Source organism: Zonotrichia leucophrys, chromosome 5 (assembly GCF_028769735.1).
Source record: "Zonotrichia leucophrys gambelii isolate GWCS_2022_RI chromosome 5, RI_Zleu_2.0, whole genome shotgun sequence".
Classification (NCBI taxonomy): domain Eukaryota; kingdom Metazoa; phylum Chordata; class Aves; order Passeriformes; family Passerellidae; genus Zonotrichia; species Zonotrichia leucophrys.
This window is the reverse complement of record NC_088175.1, coordinates 45,750,150-45,760,149: the sequence shown is the minus strand read 5'-3', so window position 1 is coordinate 45,760,149 and position 10,000 is coordinate 45,750,150. Positions and strand designations below refer to the sequence as shown.

The window sequence follows — 10,000 nt, the reverse complement described above, 5'->3', positions numbered from 1 at the left end:
AATGAAGAAGAGATCTCAGGCCTAAATAGTGATATAGAGAGGATAACCAATCTGAAATGGTTGAAATTGTGCAGCTTTAGGGGATGTTTAGTGTCTTAGCACAAATTGCACAAATTTAATTTCTGCATGCATTCCCATAATTATTTTTGTTTGGAAGTAACTGTGAAATTGAGTCTTTTGCTTCTGCTGATATCAGGTCACTTCTGAAAACAAAGTGTATCTCAGAGAACAGCAATATTATTATTATTCAAAGGCTGCGTGCTTGGGCAATTATGCAAACACTGTCCTCCTGTCAGTCAGTACAAACCTTTCCTAAAATACCTGGAACCCTTGAATTAATTAAACTTCCCATCACCTCTGAATGCCACCATTCAAGGGGTTCATCTCCTCCCCAAACCCACTCCAAAATTCCCCCCCAGGTCATTTTATCATGCAGTTGTCCAGCTGAATGTTGTTCTGCAGTGAACACTGATGCTCCTCTAATCACTGAGTACAAGCTTGTCTATGCACAGCTCTGCAAACTCTGTATGCTCTTTTAGCAAAAGTCAACTTGGTGACTCACTTGTTGCAAAAAGTGTGAAATCCACTGAAAGCAGCATTGCTTCCCTGAAGGAAATAAGTTTTTGTGGCCTAACCTCAGAGACAGCAGAGGCTGATGTCCCCTTTCCATCATGCTGGAAGTTTAGGAGCACAGTTCATATGAAAACAGCTGGAGAAAAAAGGTCTGGTGGGAGAAAACCCCAAAAGCAACATACCAATGTAATGATACAGAATGTAACAAGACTTTTTTTCTTTCTTTTTTACTACTTAAGTACTCTTAATGGGAATAAATAGTTTATCTTTTCAGATCTGTGTATTACTGCAGAAGCATCCCACTGGGAAAAGGCTGCATAAGTTCTGGCCACCGTGTAAATCCCATGCTGACGACTCACTTGGGAAGAAGAAAAGACACAAAATGTTGTGCTGGCTCTCTAAGTGAAGGTAAGTGTTGTCCTGCATAAACAGTAATGAGAGCAAAGCTAAATGGTGCCCAAATCCTGTTTCAGGAGCAAACCATTGTTATGTCAGCCAAAGCCTTTGGGATTTTTATGAAGGTGGAGACTGTTTCTCCCTTTGTCTATTCTTACTCCCTGGTAAACAGGCATGTATGAAACCAGACCTATATAAAAAGGATGGCATTCACATCCTGTGTATTGTGCCCCCCCCCACCTGGCTACACCCTGTGTGTGTGGCACTCAAAAGGGCAAGTGTGTCCCACAGGGAGGAGGAATATTCAGCCTTCCACAAATGGCTTTGAACCAGCTGCACATCACAAAACCACCCTGCAGAGCCCCTGGGCCTGGGTACTCTTGCTGGGACAAGCTCATCCATGACTGTATGGGGAGCTGCTTAATTGAGGCTCATTACTTCCATTTCCTACTGACACCGCGCACCCCGCGAGGCAAGCCAGGGGCAGGGGGTGGAACAGCTGCTGCTGCTCGTGGGGAAGAGGGAGAGGATGAGGGATAACATGCCCTCACCCAGCCCTGCTGCCTCTGTGGCTGGCACAGCCTGTGAGGAGGAGCAAGGTGCTCATCTGACCCCTCAGACAGGGGCACGCACCTGCCCAGGCCACCACAGGGCTTTGGTGCACTCCTGACAAACTGCCCCAGCTGGTGTTTCCTTCACCCCTTTGGGATTGCCTGCCAATCTGTTTGTTTTGTCCTTTTTTTAGGAAGGTTGATCCTTGGAAGAACCTCAGCTAAAACTCCCAAAGAGGAGACCTTCCCAATTTTAACAGGTAACATCAGCCGTCTATTTTTTCTTATTCAGGTTGCGTAACCTGCCTCTCCAAGGTCAGACAAGCATCCTTGCAAAGCCTCTAGCTCAGATTCTGTTTCTTCAGGCACACAAGCTCACAGGTAGACACACACTTCCTGTTCATTCCTGCTGCTGTGGATGTCCTGAATCCCTGCTGAGAGCCTTGTTCCTATTTCTTTACAGACATTCTTCCAGTTCTTTGCTGATGTAGTATCCTCAGTTTTCATTATTAAAGACCCATTATGGGCTTTGGCTCCCACAGGTAAATATGCAGTATATTCCACTTTATGTCAACTTTTCCTGAGCTTCCACAAAAGCTGTTAAAGGAATTAATCACCTTTTGATTTCCATGGGACAGTGGAAAACCTGTGAGAGAGAACTTAGGCAATGATATCTGTTATTATCACCCTTCTGAAACTCACCACTGCTGAGTGAAAATGAGCTTTGTGAAGGTAATCAATCACTGGCCACCACATGGGCTCCCTCAGTATAACATTAAGGGTAAAACTCATCACTTTGAACAGCATCAACGCAGCCTTGTGTAACACCAATTCTCACTCACCCACTTCTGTAGAGGAGATGAAAGAGGGATCTGTTTACTCAAGATGCTCTGGCTTTGCGTTTCACCACTTCCAGTGCAAGTAATGACTTGCTGGACTGCCACTGGACTGGCCAGGCAAGGGCTTTCTGTGCTGCAAGGTGGCATGGGGCCATGGTAGCTCTGCACGTTGACTGGGAAATCAGATAAATTACAACTGCCAGCATCAAAGCTGTAAAAATGATAAAAATAAATACCATGGTATTACAGAGAGTGCCTTCCTTTGCAGCTGCTGTTAGGCAGTATGCTGTCAGTTCACAGAATAAGAAATTGTTTCAGAACATATTGCATTATGCCAGAATGTTGTTTCACCCCCCCAAAAAACCCTACACAACTCCCCCCAGAGGATGTTTTAGGTGAGGGATAAACTCGGAGAGATGGTGGTGTCCATTGTGTTAGACTCTGTGCATTAAACATTTGGCAGCCCAGAGATGAAAGGTGTGAAAGGACCATGTTTGTGGGCAGAGAAAGTTTGTGGTTTGGCAGCACCTGAGAGCAGAGCTAAGCTGGTTCAAAGCATTTCAGGCTGGGTTTGTCTTCTCTGCAATGATGCCCAGGTGATTTCCATGGCACAGGCTTTGCAGGCATGCAGTTGCTGCATCCTGTCACTGGAGACTAAGAAGCAGTGGCAGGTCATCACAGAGAGAATTAGTTCATGTATTTTGACAGGTGAAGTTAAATAAAATGAAATAATTTGACAGGAAGTGAAGCAAAAATTCAACAAAGGAATAGACTTGCATGAATATCAGATTACCAAACGGGGGAAAAATGAGGATGGGAAATGTATATACAAATAAATAAATATAGATTTTTTTCATAAATCTGTTTCAACCTCAGCAGTTTGACTAGCTCAGAGTTCCCTGTCTCTTGGCCTGTTTGGGTAAGGCAGTGCTGCTATCACAGTAAGTGCTTTCACTTCCAAACACACAGTAAAGGGAATGCAGGATCTCTTGCCAAAATCTCTTTCAAAACTGAGTGTGAAGTAACAAAGTAAGAAAGTCCACTCAAGTTTGGAGAGAGTCTAAAATAGGAGCTCTAGGAATTCCAAGCTGCTCTATTAGTCTCATTTCAGGCCCATGGGCTGTACAGGTTTGTGGCCAAGTAACTGTTGATTGTGGCTGCTATTCCCACAGGGAAGAAAGAGAAATGCTATATGGGGCACAAAAGCAACAATGGATTTCTGACAATATAGTCTTTTCCAGTGTGATCACAGGCAGCTTTGTGCTCTAAGGAAACAAGGACAACTTTGCCACCAGTATTATCAAGTGGCTAGGACTGTCTTCTTAGTGTGCTGCTGGTAAAAAACAGACATGCAGGGGAGAAAATGCATCCAAAATTACAGCAAACAAATGCATTAGAAGAGGAAAAAATTATAAACTACACAGGTGGCATGGAAAGCAACAGTGGTGTTTTCTCAGTAAAGATGCTGAGGACATAAAATGGGAAGAGGCAGCACAGCTGCACAGGGCACAGCAGCGAGCCCAGCCTGTTTCTGAGGACCACTGCAGCAATGCTTGGAAACAGCACACGGATGTGTGGCCCTACCCAGCCTGATCAGGGTGTGCCAGCCTGCCAGCCTGCAGCCAACATGCTGCCTTTTAGTGGTACATGTCCCCTGGCTGCACACAGCAGGCACGGGCCATCTGTGAGGAGCAGGATGCCCTCCTGTGCTGGGACCCGCTGGACACGCGCTGGCACAGAGTCAGCCCAGGGCCACAGGGGATGGCACAGGGGCCACTGGGGGATGTGGCTGGCATGGTCTGATACCCAGAGACCTGGGAGGGGGCTGGAGAAGCACAGTCCCCTGTGTCATGGCACTGAGACGTACAGGGATGGGCTCTCCAGGATGAGAGCAGGTGGGAAGGGCACGTGTCACCCAGGCAGCTGAGCAGATCTTGGGAAAATGAAGAGATAGTTTAATGTTACATGTGTTTAGACAGGTAAAATTGGGGTTTGGAGACCTAAGCATAGGTCTCCAAATATATAATATTCATAGGTTTGTTTTCTTTAAGAGAATGTTTCTTTTAATCTGTTTTGTTCTGAAGATATCGTGTGTTTAAGCACTTTGTTGTTATTCCTGCTGTTTAGACTTTGTTATGGACGTGTAGGAAAAAAATCTGCTAGTTATCTACTTTACTTGGATGAATTGTTATCTGATGGTAACACGAAATGTAGGCAGAGTCCTGCAGGAGTCATCCTTTGCCCTAAGTGTGCAGTCTTATTAATCACTTTAAAACATTCCATGGCTCTCAGAGTTGTCAAGATCTCTCTCAAACCTGAACCAAGTTTGAAGCAACAAGGTAAGAAGGTGCACTTGATTTTAGAGACTCTAAAATAAGAGCTCTAGGAATGACAAGCTGCTCCATCACTCTCATTTCAGGCCTGTGGACTCCACAGGTTGTGGCCAAGAAACTGCCAAAATCCAACAGTTGACTAAATTTATACCTGTGTGTGCTATCAAATTTCAGCTATTGCAGGCCAGATTGTGTAGGAATGCAGAGATGGGAAAGGGGGTAAATTCTGTCAGCCAGGGTAAACTAACAGCAGACATGATTTTAAAAATAACATCTCCATGGAATTTGCCTGACACAGACCTCAGTCCCACCCTGATGCAGAAACACTACACAGCTTCAGGAAAATGAACACCCAACTGCCCTGAAACCTGTTCAGCATGAAAGGACTTTGCTCTTCTTCCCTTCACTAGTAGACATTTTAAAAAAGGACAATCACCAGATAAAATATTACAAAAATAACCACTTTCAGGATCTGTTGTCACAGCTTGATTCAGCAGTGAGGGAAGTACCCTTGGTATTATTTCTGTGTTCAAATGCTTGAGACATTTATCAGAGATATTGATGTGGAATGCTTATGAGTCAGGTAGAAGAACCTACTTAGCCTCAAATTTCAGGCCAATGGTTTTTGCAAACTTATTGAAATCCAGCCAGGCCAGGCCTAGTTCCTGACAAGGATCTATCCAGATATTACCTCAATACATGGATTGGTAACCTACAAAAGCAAAAAGCATAGGAATTTCAGATTTAACCTAACTTCTGCTCTGTCATTTAAGGATCATTTTGCACTGTGTTCATGCATTTGAGCAGAAAATTAATGGTTAACTTTGCAGCCACTCTTGTAAATAGACCCTTTTTCCTTTTTTTTCACAATCATAAATCTTGCAGAGAAATGAAAAGCAGGAAAATAAAGATGTATTAGGTCCACATGTTCAGGTATTCTAGGTGGGCTTCTGCTGTGTGGGAGCCATAGAAACACAGAGACTTTTCCCCATCACCAGCAGAGCTATTCAGCCGGAAGGAAGCAAGGCAGATTTCACACCAGTTCTTGCCTAGGACTGCTGGTACCTCCAGCTGAGATCTGCTGGAGGGTGCTGGCTTAATTATAAACTATCTCCCCTACAGCTGCAGAACACTAATCCTGATTCACCAGAATCCAGCCCCTTTGTCTGATTATAAAACTAGCTTTTGAAACTTTTGGAATCAATCTAAGCCATGCAATGGTTATAGAGCAGTCATGGGACACATTGCATGCTCTTAAGGTGCCTAGCCAGGACACCTACTCTTTTTGACACATTCTACAAGCCAGGGTCACAGTGACTTCAGTGTAACTCTATAGTGATATTTCAGCAGGACATGAGGTCTTATCATGTACATTCTGTCAATGAGGAAGTGACTTTTCTTCCAAGGGAAGAACTTGGTGAGGCAGCAGTCTCTTGGGACACTCCTCCCAGCAGAACCATGTCACCACAGGTGCACTTCTGTGCCTCGAAGCCCTGATCGGTTCCTTTGCTGGAACTGAAGCTCCTCCTCAGTCAGGGGCTGCTGGGCAGGCTGGGCTGGCCCCTGGAGAAGGGTGGAAGGCAGGCTGTGCTCTGTGCTAGCCAGGAGCCAGCTCTCCCTTCCCCAGCAGTGAAACAGAGCCCGACTCTCACTCAGCCATCGCCTGCAGGCATTCCGGGTTTGTAGGAATTGTCAAGGCTGTGGTCCTGAAAGTGTATTTCAACATTTGGGAAAGACTTAAGGCTAAATTAGGCAGAGCACAGTGAAAGGATTTAGTTTTTCCAGAAATTCCTGTGACTTCTGTAACATTTCTACCTTTACTCCTTAGACCAAAATAGCTTTTTTAAGGTGAGGAACTTCTTGAAGGTTGAATGTGACTGAAAAAGGAACATTCTTTTTTTCCAGAAGTTTTTCAGGATTTTTCCTTGGTCTGTACAGCAAGTATTCAAAAAATCATTGAAATATATTTTTTGTTTAATGTGCTACAGATTTGTCACAAGCCTAATTAAAATCTGAAGCCGGTGCTTTTATATTATTTATAAAACTTGTTAGAATGCAATATCATAAATGAAACTGATTTGATCTTAAAGCTCTACAGATCAAACCCAGGGCAATGGGGCCCTGATTTATTTGGAAATTTTGAATGAAAACAGAGGATATGCATTTATTCTTTTAAAAAATAATTCTAGCTTTCCCATAATCTTAGGCCATTAAAAAGGAGAATGAATTTTGGTATGCAAGTAGCAGATAGTGTTTTGCAAAACTACTCTGGTGTTATATTAAAAGCTTAAAATCTGTTCACCAGAATTGCTCACATTATAATTTTCAAACTTATGAAAGTTACAAGAAACTTCAACCCAAGGTAGGAGAACCCTCTTTTGGAAACCTAAGGCCTGGCTTGTATTTGTGTAAAAACCCTTTCACAGCACCCTGTAATAGAAAGTGTTTTTAAGTTTGTCTAGTACAACCACGAGGTTGATAGCTTCTCTCCACTCATCTGCATTTAGGGATGACTGTGGTTTTAATGAAACAGAATATTCCAAATACTAATGGATCTTAAATTGCTTATTCTTACCAAGAGGTACTCCAAATAGCACATTTACCTCAAGTATGTGATATAAAGTGATGAGTTAATTCATGTACTTGTGTCAATTGCTTCAAGATACTGAGAATTAGCTGCATTAGTGATATGCTGCTTTTTTTTTCTCCTTGTGCTTTACATATGAACAGGAAAGTGCATAGGAATGGAGATCAATTTAAGCTGTGCTGTGCAAAGAGGGGAGAAATCTGGTGATGGTCCTACAAATGTCACTGACAAGGTGAGTAAATTCTTTATTTTTGCATTTTCTTGCTATTCCTTGTACTTAGGCTTGACATAGTTAGGATTTTTGAAGTAGTCTGTGGCAGGGAAATTTCTGATTGCAGTGAATTAGCCCAGAAGAGTTTGTCTTCAGGAGAGCCACTTCAAATGGAGCTTCAAAATCCCTCCTAGTGACCTGCACCAAAGCACAGCTCAAATCGCTCCAAGGACTCTTCTCCACCTGGACTCCCAAACCCACCAGCACCATGTCTTGCAAAAGCAAGAAAAATGTGGGGACCAACGCACATCCCAGGCACATCAAACTTCCCTGGAGATCAAGGGCCAGAGCACAGTGCTATTCCCCAGCCTCAGGGTTCCTGTGAAGTAGAACAGAGCAACAGGTGGTGGCTGTTAATGTGCTGAATGTGGCTTCCCTCTGTGTCCGGCCATGGAAAACAAAGCCAGCCAGCGGATCCATGCCAAACGCTTTGCAAGCATGGAGCTTGCACAATTGGGCTCCACCCACATGCCTCACATGGGAATTTTCTCCCTCACCAGCTGGGATAAGATCACAAGATGGGAAAAAGGAGAAGGGGGGAAAAAAAAGAAAAAAGAGCTGGAGTTGTTTTCTTTCCATTGTGGCTCCTGAGCTGAAAGTTCCTTTGCAGCAGAATAATAGAATAAAGATGAGAGTGAACACTGCTGATAGCTCAAAATCTGGCACCAAAGTTTATTTTTCCTAAGCAGTCTGAGTCTGAACGGTCTTGTCAGGCAATGTCAACAGAGGTGAAAAAAAATGATGAAAATCATTGAATCTAGTTTGGCTCAAAAATGAATAAATGCACCAGACAGGGTAAGTATATGGCCATTAAAAATGGCATAACCCTGACTGAAAACTGAACACCCTCATATGTATTTTGTACTCTCAAAGGCTCATCTTGCCAGCTGTATTTTTGAATGAGCTAAGTGTCTCCTGGTATGAAATGAATGCGAGTAGGCACACATAAGCTTTCTCATCAGTGTCCACACTCATAGCCGGCTATGTATTGAAGTCTCTCAACTCAGCTTGTTACAGCTATCATGATGCAGAGCCTGAAAATGCCTCTTCTCCAAGTGCAGACAAACGTGAACTGACAAGCACTGTATTTTGCCCTTAAGGCTCCTGTCCATGGTGATGCATCGTCAGTTACTCTCTGTAAAACCCTCTGCCCCCCCATCCCACACGGGCTCCTCTCTTCCCTGAGCGCTCGCCTAATTTGGAAGCAGGTACAGCTCGTGGGAAACACCGACTGCGCTCCAGCACCAATGTCTTAATGCTCAGGAGGAAGGTGTGTGGTTCAGCAGGAGGCAGGGTAGGGTTTGGGAGCCCCAGCCTGAGAAGAAAAGGGGTAGGGACCCAGAGCACGTTGGTGCTGCTGCCTGCTCCTCGCCCGGGAACCCATGGAGCCTCCACGCCTGTCACCCATGGAAATCAATTTCCTGTTGAATGGTGCCTGTAGTCAAGAACTAGATGCTCAAAGTCCCATTGTAGCCTGACACAATGAAAATAAAACCCGAGGACAATACAGATGCTGATGTCTTTACTTGCTTTGATAACAATGACACCAGTAAACAATGATGTTTAAGTGCACTTGCATGGTTCTTAAATTAAAAACAAGATAGCCAAGGGCAGTGAGAAGTCACGAGTATTCCTGAGACTGGCACAGAGAAGGGCCCCTTATTTACTTCAAGCTGGAAACAAGCCCTGCAGTGTGGGGATGACCATGGTACCTTTGTACCATGACAGCTTGCAGGCTCTCAATTCTGTTGTGATTCCCATTCCGCAAAACTCCATTTACATAGTCACAAGAGCAGTGGGGCTTGAGGCTGGGGCATTGCAATGTGTTTGATACAGGCACTGAGACCTGTTCTCCGTGGGTGCTTCAGAAGAGAAAGAAAATGGAGTGCTAAAGAAACCTCTTCCTGCTTTCCTCCTTTTATTTCGCAGGAAAAGACAAGGCTAAAGGCTCTGCTGGAGTGACTCCATTGACTCCCATGGCTGTCGTGGGCTTCAATTTGCAAAACAGACTGAAGAGGAGAAAACCCTTCCTCCACCTCTCTCCCCTGCAATTCTTGAAAGTGACATCTGTGCAGTGCTGCAGGAAAGATTACACATCTTAGTCTTATTTTTTTTTACCCTGCCACTCCCAATTTACTCATGCCCACTATCATAATATTAATTTTGAGCAGGGAGGAGTAAGGAGTGCTCCCCTGGGCCAGCGTGGTTCTCCTGGCGGGGAGCAGGGGGGCCGAGGTTGCTGTGGCTCCAAGGGGCCCAGATCTGCCTTTGCCACCCAGGACCCAGGGCATCTGTCCCGGGAGCCTGTCCAGAGCAGCCCCTGCTCATCCCTCAGCATCCCAGCGTGGCACCGCTCTGTCTTGCCAGCACTCCTCCTTCCCAACCCCCTGCCTCACCTCCCCCGGACCCACTTCCCTTCTCGAAAAATCCATCCATTTATTTCCAATTAC

General features: G+C 44.6%; 1 long non-coding RNA gene across 1 annotated transcript; it reads left to right on the top strand.

Annotated features, from left to right (window-relative positions):
* Positions 1-919: 919 nt before the first annotated feature.
* On the top strand, positions 920-7,511 carry LOC135448799 (uncharacterized). The gene is made up of 3 exons (XR_010440583.1): positions 920-981; positions 1,715-1,780; positions 7,423-7,511. It is a non-coding gene; the product is annotated as an uncharacterized LOC135448799 (long non-coding RNA).
* The last annotated feature ends 2,489 nt before the right edge of the window (positions 7,512-10,000 follow it).